At 40.5% G+C, this 17,848-nt stretch overlaps 1 long non-coding RNA gene across 1 annotated transcript in view; it reads left to right on the top strand.

The window, feature by feature from the left end:
• Positions 1 to 381: 381 nt before the first annotated feature.
• Positions 382 to 17,848, top strand: part of LOC117953291 — a 25,008-nt gene continuing 7,541 nt past the window's right edge. The window contains exons 1-2 of the long non-coding RNA XR_004658589.1: positions 382 to 396; positions 566 to 568. This is a non-coding gene — a long non-coding RNA (uncharacterized LOC117953291). The remainder of the gene's footprint in view (positions 397 to 565; positions 569 to 17,848) is intronic.

The following is a 17,848-nucleotide window of genomic DNA, read 5'->3' as shown; positions in this document are numbered from 1 at the left end:
TGGAAAATGGCTGCAATGAAACAAAGAGTGAAAAATTTAAAGGGGTCTGAATACTTTCCGTACCCACTGTAGTATGTCGAAAAAGGTCTTAGCATAGCATGTCAAAAAATCATAATATAGTAGCTTGAAAAAAGTGATAAAAAGTCATAGTATAGTATGTCCAAAAGAGTCCTTATGTAGTACATAAACGTTTGATTATAAAGTCATGGTACAGTATGTCAAAGAAAGTCTGGAAAGCAGTAAGTAATTGACATTGACAACAAAAACTGACAAATAAAATCGTAGTGATGTAGTATAGCATGTCAAAAGTAGCCATGTAAACAATGTGATAAACTGTCATAGTATTATATGTATAAAATAGACATAGTTTAATATGTATAAAGTAGACATAGTGTAGTATGTATAAAATAGACATAGTATAGTATGTCGAAACAAGAGACAAGTAATCAGAGTATAGCATGTTGAATAGTCATAGCATAGTTTGTCAAAAAAAGTGATGAAAAGGTCACAGAGTAGCATGTCAAAAAAGTCATAGAATACTATGTTGGAAATTGCCGTAGTATAGTTGGTTGAAAAAGATATTATAAGTTATAGTATAGTATTTAGAAAAAAAGTAAGTATTGATAAAAAGTAATGTTGAAAAAAGTGTTGAAAAAGTCATAACATAGTATGTCTATAAACCTCTTAGTATAGCATGTCGAGTATGATGAAAATCATACTATAGTATGTCAAAAAACGTCCTCATATAGTACATAAAAATTTGATAATAACGTCATAGAAATCATAGAATTGCAAGGTGAAAAACCCAATTACAGTATGTTGAAAAAAGTGATTAAAAAGTCATAGTATAGTATGTCGAAAAAGTCCTCATGTGGACCAAAGTATGCTGGTGAGCTGGTAGCTTGCTTTTTACCAATATTCAGAAATAAGTAAGTATAGTAGTATAGTAGTATAATATAGTATACATTATTCTACGGTATTTCGAAAAAAGGTCATAGTATAATATGTCAAGAAAGTCTTGGAGTACATGCAAACTCTACACAATAAGGCCCCTCTGGGACTGGGGATCGAACCATTGTCTCTTTTTTAGTGCCCATTAGCTATGTATATATATATATATATATATATATATATATATATATACACATATGTGGATACATATAATAAAAAGTATAGTATGTCAACATTATTTATAGTTTATTATGTTAAAAAAAAGTGAAGTGACAAAAAAAGTCATAGTTTAGCATGTTAAAAAAAGGCATAGTTAGTACAAGAGACAGAAACCTTTACAAACAAAAGAGCCATTGTTGGCCATGACATTTTTATATAAATCTGTCGGGAAATGCCAAACATACAAGCCTTATAATGAAGGTAATTAATTCTTAATTAGCCTAACATTACTAATATGAGCATTCCCTGCCAGGCCCTGAGCTTGCTCGATTGCGTCCCCTAATTACCCAGAAGCCTCAAGGGGTTGTTAAAGCCACACCTCATGGCTGCTGCTTGTTTGGGGCAGTGGGGGTCAGAGGGTCCTGGTCAACATGTGGGCCTGCTTTCAGCACTGCTGACCCACGCATTGTATCACATTACCCTCATTTAAAAGGTCAAGACTTGTGGTACTTGGTGGCTTTTGCCTAACCCTCGACCTGGTGGGGACACTTGCTCCGTTTTAATTCCCAACAATAGGTCCCATTCAGAGCGGGGCGACGTGTACAACATCTGTTTCTGGGGTCTAGAGCAGACCGTAGATCAGCAGTTAGACTGTAGGTGCATGAACCTCAGAGGGCTGACAGAAAATAGACCAGCAGACTTTGAGTTGAAGCTGCTAAAAGGTGTTCAGAACTGTATCTGATTAGGTGATTAATTAAAAAATATTTTTAAAACACCACCACCAGCGACTTTCAGCACTCACGGGATCGGATCGCAGCCGAGTGTGAAGCGGCGGTGATGAGGATCAGCACCTCTAAATCTGAGGCCATGGTTCTCAGCAGGAAACCGATGGAGTGCTTTCTTCAGGTAGAGGATGAGTCCTTAGCCCAAGTGAAGGAGTTTAAAAACCTTGGGGTCTTATGCGTGAGTGAGGGGACCATGGAGCGTGAGATTGGTCGGAGAATCAAAACAGCGGGGGCGGTATTACATTAAATTTATTGCACCGATGTGACAAAAAGAGAGCTGAGCCAGAAGGCAAAGCTTTCAATCTACCGGTCAGTTTTGGTTCCTACCCTCACCTATGGTCATGAAGGCTGGGTCAGGACCCAAAGAACGAGATCCAAGATCCAAGGTCCAAGCGGCCAAAATGGGTTTCCTCAGGAGGGGGGGCTGGCGTCTCTCTTAGAGATAGGGTGAGAAGCTCAGTCATCCGAGAGGAGCTCGGAGTAGAGCCGCTGCTCCTTCATGTCGAAAGGAGCCAGTTGAGGTGGTTCGGGCGTCTGGTAAAGATGCCTCCTGGGCGCCTCCCTAGGGAGGTGTTCCAGGAACGTCCAGCTGGGAGGAGGCCTCGGGGAAGACCCAGGACTACGTGGAGAGATTATATCTCCAACCTGGCCTGGGAACGCCTCGGGATCCCCCAGTCGGAGCTGGTGGATGGGGCTCGGGAAAGGGAAGTTTGGGGTCCTCTGCTGGAGCTGCTGAACCCGCGATCTGACACCGTAATCCAACAAAGATGGATGGATGGATGGATGGATGGATGGACGGATAGATGGAATATTAAAACAAACCCATCTCCAACAATGTAAACCAGTTTGAATTTGAAAGTTTACTGAGATCACATTACATACATTTAGCTAAAACCTTTATCCAAAGCACATCACAATAACTGCATTCAATCATGAACACACCATCCAAAAATGCAAGAATCATGTGACTACAAACAATTCATCAAATAAGTAAAACTGCATCAAGTGCAATAAACATTCTGTGTTGTTTGTATTTTTTTAAACCAATGCTGCAATGATGCCCTTGCCCGATAGTTTGTGTGAGTGTGTGTTTGGGAGGTGCGGGGTAATCAGTTTTCTCCAATTGTTATCTTAGCTGATTCTTACCTAGACACAAACGTTGTTGCATGTTTATCCCAACGTTATGAGTCAATGAAGACCGCAGCAAGGCACTCAACGCAAATGCCTGGTGTGGGAAGCTTGTCGCAAGATATCCAGCAGCTGTGTCCTACATAACGACACAAATTTGCAGCATTTCTCAACCAACACGATTAACAAAAGTGGTGATTTTGATTTCTTTCTGCACATTTATACAAGGAATGGCATTCATGAGTTTGCACTCAATGCAATATTTAAACCAGTCTCGAAAATAAACAAAATTTCTTTACAGTGTTTTATATGAAACAGATGTTTCTACATGCTATACTTAAGTAGATGCAGAGCTCTAGTCTACAAATCTTAAGTCTTGTCATAATATTTTACCAGACATTGACATATATTTGGTTGTTGATCCAAAGAAGCACAGCTGTATCTATAAAAAGTCAAAAGTGTACCTACAGAAAAACTTTAAAATGCTATATTTATAGTAATCAACAGGTAGAGTCTTTTTCATGGTATTTTATACCTTGAGTTCACTTGTTGAACCGGTCTTTGATTAACACATGTCCGTTAGTGTAGAAAAAAAGGCATTCTTTTGTCCTTCTTAACAACCATGCCATTGCAGATGCATGTCTTTACCCAGCAGCAGTATTTGCAGACTCTGTGCCATGCAGATCCAGTTACACATGTGAGCCACTACCTGCTCCTCTCGTGACAGGCTCGTTGCACCTCAGGCGCTGCAGTGTTGGCAAGCCACAACAAGATGTGATGAGCCACTCCACACAGAAAGTGCTGACACGCTTACTTCTCTCTGCCTTTGACAGTCAACATAAAAATGCCTTTTTCAAACAAAATGACTTTGCTGTGTTTTTAGTATTTCTAAGTTATGTTTTTGTGGGTGCTGTATTTCTTTCGGGATGGTTCCTTCTTTTTAAATTGTAGCAATACTAATGTATAATAATGTATCCTGTATTAGTCCCACAAGGGGAAATTACAATTTGCACTCTGTTGTTATTACACACAGGCCTGAACTACACACACATGCTCAGTACCTATACATGCACTAATGGAGATATGTCAAAGTGAGGGGGCTGCCCATGGAAAGGCGCTCCGAGAAATTGGGGTTTTTGGTGCCTTGCTCAAGAGCACCTTGGCAGGTGAACTGGCAACGCTCCAGCTACCAATCCACCACCACACTTTGGTCTGTGTGGGGACTTGAACCAGCAACCCTCCGGTTTCCAACATTCCTTCTGACAGATGTTTCCAGACTTTCTTTGACATGCTATACCATGACTTTCAAATCTTTATGTACTATATAAGAACTTTTTTCATCATACTGTACTATGATTTTTTGACATACTATGACTTTTTCTCAACATACTATAATATAACTTATCACTTTTTCAATATACTACACTATGACTGTTCATAACTTACTTTAACATTTTATCTGGACTTGAACTAGCAACCCTCCAGTTCCCAACCCAACACCCTACAGACTGAGCTACTGCCTCCCCCAATTTGAGGAGTTGGCTGCTTGACTGATGCAAAGGTCATGGAAAATAAGAACATACAGTATATAAGTATTTCCCCCCAGCCGTTATAGTAGAAATAACAAGACAACCGTCAACCAGTTTACTCTTTGTCCATGCATTCAAGACCATGGCCACAATCAAGCCACATTGAAACTAATCAAATGTCACAAATTATTTTAAGCATGGAGTTTCTCATCAAACTTCATAAATATATATATATATACATACATATGTTTGCATCTTTCCACCAGTTTCATTAAGTCTTTTGCAATGGTCAAATTAAAAAGAAATAGCATTTTACTGGAGGAGTAAATCAAACAACTCAAACAAATGAGAAATCAATGGTTGAAATAAACCTTATTTCAGAAACAAATACATCCAAATATGAATGAAAAAGGACAGATAAAATGTGGATATGTACACCATGTTTGTGTCTGTGTGAGAGAACATTTGTAGAGTGTTTTGTTTGCGTGTGAGAAAGCCAGCATGAGGTAATACCGTATTGCATGCCTGCTAAGTATAAGCCTATCCCACTGTCTTTGCTTTGGGCCTCCGAATGGTAAGCTGTTCCATGTGTTGGGAGTTTCATCGAATAAAATGATGCACAGGTACTCTGATGTAATGATACAATGATGCTGATCTGATTAGCCGTAATGATAGCACCAAGAGGGGAGATATATCGTGCTAATGATACTAGAAGAGATTGCCTCACAAATAATCGGATGGGTTTTCCCTCTAGCTGAGATCAAGTTTGGATAAACAATGATTCTAAAATGCATTTGGAGAGGGAGAGGTGAGTAGTTTGTTTCTCTTTTTACATTAACACGAACCTTCACGGTTTTCTGGATATACTCAACATTCTTACTGGGTCGTTTTTGGGTGATGTGATGCATGCAGTAAAAGTGATCCAAATGTTTCTGATTTAATCTAATACAAATCTATATGTATGGACTTGCTGAGCAAGCATTGTGCTTTCCAACAGCATCCTGCTTGAGTTAATTCACATTGATAAAATTACTGTATATGCATGCATTCTTAACACTGAGCAGGTGCAATGCTGCATCTGGAGATTAAAGGCCTTTCAACAACCCTCAGCACAAGGTATCAGCCATTGACTTCACTGCTATAAAGCACACATGTTCCGTTCCTTTTCAATATTCATGTGTTGTTATGTCAAATCTCCCGATGCTGCGCCATGGGTGTGTAAATGTGTGTTAATGTTTATCTGATGAGCAAACACCATGGCGAGGAAACCAGGGGAAGGGTGTAAACAGCCCAGCCGCCGGACCTGAGTCCTGAGGCGGGGAAGCCGAGGGGTCAGGGGTGAACCGGCTCAGTCCATAGTGACTCAACAATAAAGGATTTATTGGGGGAAATGGGAAAGGGGAATGGGAAGGCGGACGGCAAGGACCGGGACGCAGAGGACGGGAAGCAGGGCGATCTCGGGAAGTAAGGATACTCGGAAACTGGGAGCCGAGGCGGAGACACGGGAGGTGAAGCGTGGAAGAACCGGGAACGTGGAACCAAGGAGGAGACATGGGCACTGGGAGCGGAGATGGAGGTGGAGGTGGAAGCAGGGCACCCTGGGAGGAGGACTGAGAGAAGAAGCCATCTGACCGGAGACAGATATTCTAAATAAGGTAGTTCTTTAGTGAGTTTCACCCGTATAACTGGAGCAATGATCAAGTGAAGAGTGGATGGAGAGCCGGGGTAGATATACTGTCGTGGATTGGAGATGGCAGGCAGGTGATCACTGATGGAACTCAGGTGTGCGTTGTCAGCTGGCTTCTACTGGAGAGAGAGTTGGAAACCGAGAAAACATCAGGGAAACAGGGCAGTCAAACAGAAAATTCGGAAAAATGGTAAAACAAATACTCACGGTCAGCCGGACCCCAACCATGACACTGTCAGTCTTGCTCCATTTAAAGAATAATGACTGTATACTGATGTTATAATTGTCTTAATCTGTTAAAGTCCAATCATCAATGTGTTTAACACATTGATGAACATTGACAGATAGATGCCCAACAACTTAAATATAGAATGTGAATGCATGTTGAGAAACTGCATACATCATACTGTAAATACTAATAATCATATCAACACTGTTACATGAGCTATTTACCACTCATGAAGCCATTTGTTACATCTTAAAGGTGGCTGGTACAAAAGTGGTACAGGTGCAAACACTCCAAGTCATGGCAGCAACAACCCTGGATCCTTCAAGAAATCAAGGACGGTTGTTTTCTCCCCAAACTCAGCTATGTAAACGTACTTCCAACGAAATGGAGGAAAAGCTAATTGCAGAGCTTAATGGCTTTTCTATTCAACATGTCAGCTCTATAAGAGGCTAATGAGACTTTTGTAAGAAAAGAAAAGCATGGAAATACCTAGCTTTGGGAATGAACTTGGTAGTGCGCTAGAATGGCAGCAACAAAAGAAAGTAGGTGTCCAATCAGAGCTGAGCATGTGGTTGACTTAATAACAAAACCTTTACAAGTATGTAAGCTTCATGCTTGGGGGAAGAAGGAGAGAGGCTGATACTTGGAGTCTACAAGGACTGCATCATCTGCAAGGAGAGAGATGCAGTCCCAAAGTCACCAAACTGGATGTGTCACGGGAGAGCTGAGGACAGGACCCCAATGCAACAAGAGACAGCAGGCAGGAGCAGTAGTACAGCCGTTTACTGTAACACACTTCTGTTCAATGGCAAAACCCTAAAGGCTAGGGGCGCTGGCCACATCCGGGAAAAAACAAGAGATCCAACACAGGACTGGGGTTCTGGGGACACAAAAACAGGGAGCAGCAAAGGGAAAAGAAATCACAGAGGAGCAGAGACAACTCACGGACGAGACGCTGGGGAGTTTATCACAGGAGGCAGGCGGGGACGTGCACACGGCGACAAAACATATGGATCTGGCAATAGACAAAAGAAACACTGGGGTTAAATACATGAGGTAACGAGGTAAAGGGGAACAGGTGAGACATCAGGTGAATAACATTAAGGCGGGGCTGGACAATCAAGCAAACAAAGCAAAGCTAGACAAGACAAAACAAGACAGGAAACCAAGCTGTCAAAAAATAAAACAGGAAGTAGAACAAACAGGCAGAGGGAAACACAAGACAGGACCAGCAACGTAAGACCAGAGAGAAAACAAAGACAAAACACAAGGAGGCCAAAGAAAAGGGGAAAGTGAATCCAAACAAAAAACCCAAACCACAACAAGATGCTCTCTACTCCTCGGTTGACCATCAAGAACAGATTATATAATGCACAGTAAATAGAGGTTATTTAAGGAAAAAATAATAACTTTTCCTAAAGCATCTAAGAAACATAACTTTTTGTTGTCTTTGCATGACAAGAGGGATGCACTGTGTGGTTATAAGGGAGGTGGACACATAAATAATCATGAGGATTCATACTTTTAAACTTCTTTTCTGTGACTGGATGGACAGGTAACGTGCGTTATCCTCTCATATCTCTTAAAATGTAAAGAACAGGTTAAAACACGCTCTGGATACAACCTTTTCACCATGTTGTTGGAATGGCGCGATTGAGCCATGACGATAAACACATTGCTGAAAACACTGGTCCTTACTGTTTCTCTGCCTCCTAGTTGAGGGAAAGAACAGAAAGGAATGGGATGGGTGGTGGCAGTAAAGTTGATAGTAGGGGGGATGTGGGGGCCAGTGTGAAAGGGAACAGCTGGGGATGGATGGTAATCTAAATCTGATAATGCTCATGTACCATGCAACTGAGCATGTAAAGGTAAAACATGATGCCACAGACTCCACTCCCTTTTCCCGTATCTGGGTTTTATTGGCTTCCCTCTCACTGCATGCTTCACTACGATGCAGATTACAGTACAGTTCTACAGCATCACGCCCGGCATGGGAACTCGTGTTTTTTGACACATTTATTTGGTGGTACAGACATGCAGGTCTAGTGCTGCAGGTTTAAGTTTTTTTTTTAAATATATATATATGTACTGTTTAAATTGCAGAACTTTCAGTTGAATTGAGACATTTTCTGTTTCTTGTTTCTTTCACCACGTCAGACATTCCAGGATTGTGTTACTGCATTTGAGGGCAAATGTGTCTCTGCAAACCAATCTTTCATTGTGTGGTGCAGAATGTCAAAATCCACATAAAGAGAGAACATGATACCCATTGAATTCAGATAGCGGGAACACTGGGTTATAAAACATAAGACAAAGGATTTCTTTTTCTTTGTGTGTTTTTCTCTTATTACAATTTTGATATAATGACTGTCAGACACGTTGACAGATTTATGAATACTGCTAAATAGTTGGCACTTTAAAAATGATTACTAATTTTTATTACTCAAAGGTATGGACGGTTCTAAAAGATTTGAAAAGGAAGACCCTAGCATATGTTTCACTATTCTAAGACTATGTTGAATATTTCTACTCTTTTATTCCATCAGAACAGGCACATTATAAAAGAAATTGCTCCTCATTTTAAGATGTATCAGGGGTCCAAATAGCAATGCTTTCAAAATCTCTATTTAAAAAAAGCAATGCTCAACTAAATGGGTTTCCACAGCAACCATTTAACTGCCTGATATACTGTATGACATAATAGTCAACTTGTTACACTCCCTTTCTATCTTCAGGGTCACATTGCCTCCACTCAGGCAACTGATTTCAGTGTGGGAGGGGGATTTGATTTTCCCTGGCCCAATCACTAGGGACCGATGTATCTGCCTGATTGTTATGTCATTTAAAATCAATTGATTTGTAGCAATGCAAACATACTGGTTTTGCTGTTTTTTTTAGAGTGTAGCAGAACAGATACAAACAAACTGAGGCTGTTCGATACTGAGACAACTTGACAAAAACAATGACAACAGCGTTAGTCACGCGTGTGGTTCTGATTGGATAATTGGCTTGAACGCTGACAGCAATCACGGCCATTCAAGACAAATGTAGCTCAGCGTAAATTCTTTCAGGAAGAACTAACTTTTAATCAGTGCACTCCTAAATAAATTCAGCTGTTAATAATAATAAAGGTATTGCATATATGCACCTAGTCTCTCCTGGTTGAAATGTAGCTCAGCGTAAATTCTTTCATGAAGACCTCATTTAATTAATGCTCTCTTCCTAAAAAGAATCAGCTGTTGGAGGCGTTCACCTTCCAGCTTAACCAATCAAAATCATACACAAATTGCAAGGACCAATCACAGAGTCCCAAACCTGCTTTAATTCTGTTTCTCCCTGTGCTATTCAGCTGTCATTGCAGGCAAAGAGTGCAACCCTCCACCCCCTCCCACCTCCAGTCATCTACTCCAGCTGACCGGTCCGGAGCCTCTTTTGGTCAGGTCTTCGGGCTCCTTCCTCACAACCACTAGTCTAGATCCCATCTGGGGGTCTGATGGTTCTCTACCCTTATTCAGATATAGTATGCAAAATATTCGTATAGCGATGGAGTCTAATTGCCAAAGACTTTTATTAAGCTGGACAATAAACCTCATTTGAATGTCTGCACACGTCTCACCTGATTGAATGCTTGTTATTCCACCAGAATTGTAAAAAAGAAGCGAGCAAGAAGCAACTTTCCGCTCCGCCTAACATACGAGCCAGGACTATATTTCACGCCGGCCGCAAGGCGTTCAACTGCCAGGCAGGATGTTAATTTATCACAGACACCCAAATATCAAATATATGTCTCCTCTACAACACCATGGAAGACGAGAGAAGAAACCCAAGATGTTAACGATATACGACACCACAGATCCAACGCCAGAAAAGAGAAGGCATGTAGTTAAATTGCAGGAGTGCTGGGAGTAGAAGACAGACACGCACATGCTTGTTCTTTTAAGTACTTGTAGTGATAGTCAGGCAGACAAGATGCTTCGCTTCTGGGATGTTCTCAGTGTGGTGTGGTGGAGGACGGGACAAAACTGCGGTGCATTGGATCAATTGTTTTTCCAATGAGAACATCTCTGTATATGTCATGATTCCAGACGAGTCAGTCATCTCGGTGAGTTGGCAGATTCAAAGGTCTGGACCCGGACAAACCATTTTAACAATCAGGACAGGAAACCAGTGAGTGGTTTTGCCCAGAACACATAATGCACATGGAAGTTCACGTTATCCCCACTAGACACTGATGATGTGACAATACTGTGATCCCTGACTGGCTTCCCACCCACATGAAAGCCCAACTGTGTTTGTTGAAGCAAAGCCAAAAACACTGCAGCTGGACTACAAACCCTCTTTCCTGATTTCTTTTTACACTGCTCCAGATGTACACCCAAGGGTGCTACCGGTCCTTAATAATTTTAGTTATTGATTTTGATGGAGATCCAGTTTAGATCAGATTTTACGTTAGATGTTACACATTGATGAACTAGGAAACTTGTTCAGTTTACTAAGGCAGGTCTCATAGCTGATAGGACCAATAATTCTCAAATTTTGCTTTTGGCGACTATCTGACTCAGATTAACACAATATAATACAAGGGTCATCATTCACATTTAGCCTGCCACCTTATCTACATAACTGCATTGGGAACTTACAATGTGTGGTACCCCCTGTCCCCCAGCAAAATGTAGAAAAGACATTAAATGAAACAAACCAGCCTAAAACCCTTGATGTGTAACATTTATAAACAGTATTCAAATTAACAATTCAACTTCAGCGTGAGTGTGCAGGTTTGTCTATTAAATGAGAGAATTATCCTACCTAAAACCACAAAGTACCCTGAGTACCTAAATATAGTTTTTGTGTATCAGTTGTCTCCAGACTGTTGAGGGACACATTGTGCTGTGACAAACCACACACCAGTGACACAGCATATAAAATACACCGTTATCGTCCATAGACTTGATGCCCCACTAACCTTAAATGATAAGACTGGCACTATTCTCGATTTTTGTTATTGTTAACAAATCCCATGGACCAAAATCACGTCTAGACAAATGTGTGTATTACCTTGGACTATTTTCAGATGTGGATTAATATACAGTATGTTTGGGGCACTAGTGAGTACAGCAGCATAGAGTTGGGATTGTAGACTTCTATGAACATGTTTACAGAAACAATCTTTGTCACTATAAGATATTATATATATGGCTTTGCGGGCTATGCCTGATACCTCAGTTCTTGGTGGTTCAGACTTTTGATTGTTGATAGTACATTTGTTTTAAACATTTGTTTAAACGGAGTACTGAGAGCGTGCTACTACCTGACGGTCTCACTTATGGAAAGACAGTAGTTCTGCAAACAAAACTCTCTGGTTGAATTTTTCAATGTTCACATTGGTTGCTTTTGAAATAAAGTAAGACCATTAGATAACAAGGCACACATGACTGATGGGACTGTAACTTGTAAATGGAGGACCAGTGGTTTCTAAACCAAATGAAGTTCCAAACTTTGAGGCTGGTCCTAGGCTCTTGGTTGTAAGAATGCAAATAAAACAGCAAAATTCTACGGTGATCTCTGGGCATACTCAGTTTAAAACAGTTCTTCTAGCAGCTCTTTTGTTTGAGACTCTGACACATTTGTTTCCTACTGACAGAAGCAGGATCCTCTTGGTTCAGGGAAAAGTTACACCTCAGTGAGGTTAGAAGCCCGATACTCCCTGTGGGTACGATGACGAGCACAGACACCGTATTTGAGATAAGGAACGGGGGGCGGGGGAGCTGACAAGAAAACATAGACGTAGGCTGACAGGAATGGATATTTGGACTACATAGGGACAAAGTAGCGTGGCGATGAGGCTCTGTCAGTAACTGCCAAGCGGATGACAACGCTGACACCCTTGAACCACTGTTATCTGAACTTTTAATGGAAACACTGAGTCGAAATATGTACTAAAACATTCTCCTAGGAGTACGCACCCACCACAGCTTAAGAGAAAAGGCTGTGTTTTCAATGAATGAAGCTGACTGCTTCAGTATTGTTTTAGGAGAGCACGCGTCTGCACGCCGCCGAAGCGGGGCAAGAAACCATGTTGTCTTTCCTTGAAGTCAAGTTGGGCATTCACACATCTGCCCCCTTGGGGAGACTGCCTCAAAGATATACAGCCCAAGGCACATCATTTCCCCTTTGGAATTCATGAAATGTGTTCAAGTTAATCCAGCAGTCACGTTCACAACAACAAAAAAGAAAGCAAGGGTGCGTAACTGTAAATCCTGGCAATAAAGAAGAAAAGTCCTGTCATACCATGTCCTTTTAGTCATTACTTCTCACATTCTGGCAGGCACTTAAAAAGTTATATTGTCTACGTTAGGTCTGTGTTTGAACTCGGGCAGAGTAGGCTGTGTCCAGCATAAAGAGGAACGTTTGTGCTCACTTGAATCGGTAGAAATACATAAACAGGGGAGTTGCAAATAAAAGACACTTCCTACATTTTGCTTATAGTGAGTCCAGGCCACAACATGGGCCACAAGTACATACATCTCTGCCATAGACTCGTACTGCAGCCTTGCTCCAGTTCACTTTGATCATGGTTCTGGGTATTCTCTGCGGCAAACATCTGGTCACAAGCCGATTTTGTAGACATTTAGGTTTACCACTATTCCATTCGGATGGAAGGGTTGCTTCTGTGCAGTTCTCTGTAATGGTGTCAGTGTATTTTTGGTAAGATGACACTTTAAATGATCCTTTAAGAGAAAAACACTTTAACATTTGACATGACTGTGGTATCAATTGGGATCATTAACATGTAGGCTGCATGTTTATAAGTTTATGCATGACCAACTCATTCCTTTGTTTGTTCATACATACTGCAAGTCTTTAGAAAGAAGCCAAAAGGCATAACAAGCAGTAAATAAGATTTAGAGCTGACAGCGTTGAGTGTGAATTAGTCTTGGCATGCGCTGGACGGAGCCTGAGTCCTGATTGCGTGGCTCGCTTTGTGCACGACACATTGTGCATACCGGACTGAGAGCAAATCAAGTGATGGAGCAAAGGCAATCAGTTGGTTACAAGATCACCATTATCAAGGAGTGAGGAAAGTTTGTGTGTGCATTGGGAGGACAGCATTGTGTTGAGCACAAATGGTAATGCAGCCCTAATCTGAAGCGCCAGCGTCAAAAAAGAGCTGCCAAGGCCTGAATTCCTTGTACCCAAACAACGCCTCGAAGGACAAGGAAAAGCCACAGTGATTCATAGGTTTACAGTTTTGGGGATGTGACTCAGAAAGGGCTATTGTTTGACATGTATGCTCACCACAATGTGGCTACAGAGCCTGACAAAGCAACTGGCAAATGCCATGGCTACAATTTGGCCGTGAAGGCAGCGGAATTGCGTTGCTTTTCTTTAGAAATGACAATACAAAGAACTAATGACCACAATAAGGTCTGGTTGTAAATAGTTGCTGATACTTTCTAAATGTTGTTAACAGTGAGGGTGTCAGGCTGAGCTAGATAACTGGCCCACACACATACTTCCAAAAATGTCCCTTAGATTGAACAATGCCTCACTGTTTTTGTGTTAGACTGATGGTGTGGTGATGTGGAACCGGCCTGCAAGAATTAACAAGCTCTCACTGAGGAAGGAGTTGGTGGACACAAAGCTCAGAGACAGCAGGGGGGCCACAAAGTCAAATATTCTGCATGTCATTGACCACTGTTAACGGGGGACAATGTTAAGACTCACTGGACTCTTAAGGCTCCTAAGGCTTTTCCCCCATTCAGTGAAACATTCATGTGTTGCTACACTTGGAGTCTGAATTGCTGTGTGGTGAGGGCATGGCTACGTAGGCCTTCTGATCCACGCTCCGATGTTAATATATAGCTTCCCACTCATTTGAAATAAGACTTGGACACACATGGGAAGCATTTGAACATTGTCACTAAGTTCCTTGAATTTCTCCCAAAACAACCAGGTTATAGTCACTGCCTCCACTACTTTATACTACCCACTAACAAAAGCTAAACCTGGATCAAATGTTCTGCTTTATTAAATCAACAACCCTTTAATAAAGGAGTGATCCACACAAATAAGATACCAATCAAACTGTTGTTGTTATTGTTCTGTCCCATTGCCATCACATTTACACCGGGGGGGTAATTATTTGTTCACAAGCTGAAATGTTTGTTTTTGAAAAGACAGATTTTCTTCATCTCTTTTGTTTGTGTGTTGCACCCCCCACCCAGATGTTGGGGGTGCAACTCTGTCGTAACAGAAAATACAGCTGTGGCTCAGTTTATTGTGTTTTATTTTTCTTCTTTCTAAGAATGAAGAACCCATGCGATATTTCCCAGACCAGTAGTAAAATGCCATCTGTGTAGCATCAATCTCCACTTTGATTTGTTCCATTTTTTTTTGCATTGGTGTCAACATGTCAGCTTTAGAGTCCAGACCACTTCCTTCTATAGGTGTCACATGATTGATTGCTGTTTTTTGGTGTGTTGAGCCAGTTGACGTAACATCAATGAGAGAGAGGACACACTCATAAAACCCTGACTAGAAACAGACTGCGGCATGAGGCATTTGGTCCGTGTATGCTGTTTGCTCTCATCCATCATCGGATCCTTGAGAACGGCCCGCTGAATGTGACGGAACAAGAAGAAGACTGACAGATAATGGGCGGCAGATAATAATGAGTGATATTTGGTCAGTGAAGGCTATGTGGGTGAGAAATTAAAGTAAATCAAAGTAAATAAGACAGTAAATCTATCTTTTACAATCTACTTTGAACCAAAAAAGATTCCTCTCAGAAATGTCTCAGCATTGTCCCGAGTGGAACGCCTCTGTGACCAGCTGCAAGCCCGAGTAGATGGAGAGGATGTTTGGTAGGCGCCACAGTTCACATTTAAACTCCTAAGACTAAATTCCATCCACCTTATTAAGTGTAGCAAAAGGACCGGGCTTCAAATATCCTAATAGAAACAAATTATATAATGCGTATTTAGAGCCAAGTATATGACACTTTTCAGCCCACAATTTCTATTCTTTCACGGTCCGAATGACTCTTATTCTAACAACCGGCTAATCTAAAAGCCAAATTTGTAGGAATTGGTCCTCTTCCTCTAACTATGGAGGTTGGCAGGAGCAGAGTTGGTTGTGTAAGTAAGTCAGTGATTTGATTTGGCAGAGGTGGAAAGCGAGGTCCATTTTGTGCGTTGTATTTGACTGTAGAGTGAAAAACTGAGTTTAACAATTTGGCCGTCGCCATCTTGATTTTTTTGAAACCAGGCGTAACGATTGGTGGATGAAGGGATGGAACTGGGGAGGATGATATAGCTCAGCCAGTGTCATCTATGGTTTCAACTGGTATTGGTCTTCTCATCTAAAATTTCCTTTGGGATGAATAAAGTATCTATCTATCTATCTATCTATCTATCTATCTATCTATCTATCTATCTATCTATCTATCTATCTATCTATCTATCCCTTGTTGAGACCCCAGATATGCTTGCTTTACATATAATATTGCTTTAAGTTAACATACTTTAAAAGTGCAGACAAGATAATATTGACTTGATCTTTTCTCTAGTAAGTTACAATTATTTAATACCCAAAATCGATTATATGCAAAACTGTTTATGTAAGTTTAGTGACTTTAAGTTTCTTTATATTTGAGCATGGTCAGTATTGTCTATGTCGTAGTGTCTATGCTGCATTCCGGGTATGCGTTGGGTTTATTTTTGGTATAAGCCCAATATATATATGCAAGACACAATAATATCAAACTTTAACAAAAGCCTTCATCGTCCCATTAAGTGCAACATTTTCAAGATGCATTAGTCAATGAACCATTTAAAGATACAAACAATGTGATTGTGTTGGCTTTGGCTGTCAGACGCCCTGAACACTTGGTCTATGTATTAACCTTAGACCTTGGTCTTCTTGTCAAAATTGAAAATCACTTTTGTTGATGCTTTTTAATCAATGTTTTTAACTTTCTTACATTTTTGTCCCTTTTTTAACACTTTTGCTGCTTTTTTTCGACATTTGTCACTTTTTTGTCGTTTTCAACACTATATAACACTAACTTATTAAGTTTAGTTTTACATTTATTTTTGGATTTTATGGTCAATAAACCTCATTTATAAGAAATTATACTTAATGTTTGAGTTAAAAAAGCAAAAATAAGGACTTATTTGAAATTACATTAAATGAGTGTATGTTGATGATAATCGCTGACTGGAATATGTCAACTTTAACTCAATACTATTTCAAAACCATTTCAATTTTTTTTTGAGTGCTAAACAAATTTAATGAGACACCCCATAATTAATGAAAGTAGAGATGTGTAGTGTGTGGAATCAATCATGTTATTTTTTGCAATTACAATTGGGTGTAAAGAACATTAATATGGGAAAACAGGTCAATTGAGGGTTAAAGTGCTGCAAACCCACACATGACTTCATCATATTGTTCACATTAGCAATTACTTATCTGGATGAGTCACATGTTAACGACCTTCTCAGCCCTCCCTTCACTGCCTTGTAAACCATGTCCTATCCTTTTTACAATATCATGTGTTTTTTCTCGGATTATTAAATTGCTTCCTTCAGCTTGTTGTAAAGCAATGTCACCGACGTGTTGATTGTGGAGGTTTGAGAAAGATTCCACAAACTTTTCGCTAAAGGAGACCTCCCACATAGCGTATAATATAATGTGTCTTTCTCATAATAGATGATTTTGTTGGTGAATTACTACAGTCATGAGCACAGGCTGAGGAAAATGCAGTTCTCTTTTTAAACATGTAATCAAATTATTCAGAAATAGCAGGTTAGGAAACATATTAATGAACATCAACCTGGCCGCATGGACCCGCCCACTAACTCACCTGAGCCCACCTTGGACGAGCCTCTATCCCTAAAGCTGGAGTATATCCAAGAAAATGAATATGAGGACTTCTGACATACACACACACACATGCACATGCACATGCACATGCACACTCTCACTGGACTTTTCAGGCTATATAAGCGGCTGAGTGACACAGGTTTTAGTAGAGGAGCAATGGCAGAGTGTAGCCTATATATATTTATATATCTTTACATCACAATTCATAATCTAAAATGTAAATAACAGCTTTTAAGTATTTAGTTTTGTTTCCTTGACCACACTTAGCTTCCTACGTCATCTCGATCTCTCGTCGAGGAGGGAGGGAGCCCGGCTTGATATAAAACCCGACGCGTTTAACAAAGTAACTTTCTGTAAAATAAGTGTATTTTGTCATGTAATTATGTAATTAACCAATATTTGAGATGTGTGAAACACTTTGGGCGTTTCTCAATACCAAGTAAGCAAAGAACGGACTTGTGTTCTTGGGGAGACCGTACTTGCTAGCTGTACC

This window comes from Etheostoma cragini, chromosome 11 (genome assembly GCF_013103735.1).
Source record: "Etheostoma cragini isolate CJK2018 chromosome 11, CSU_Ecrag_1.0, whole genome shotgun sequence".
In the NCBI taxonomy this organism is placed as follows: Eukaryota; Metazoa; Chordata; class Actinopteri; order Perciformes; family Percidae; genus Etheostoma; species Etheostoma cragini.
This window is presented reverse-complemented; position numbering and strand designations above follow the sequence as displayed.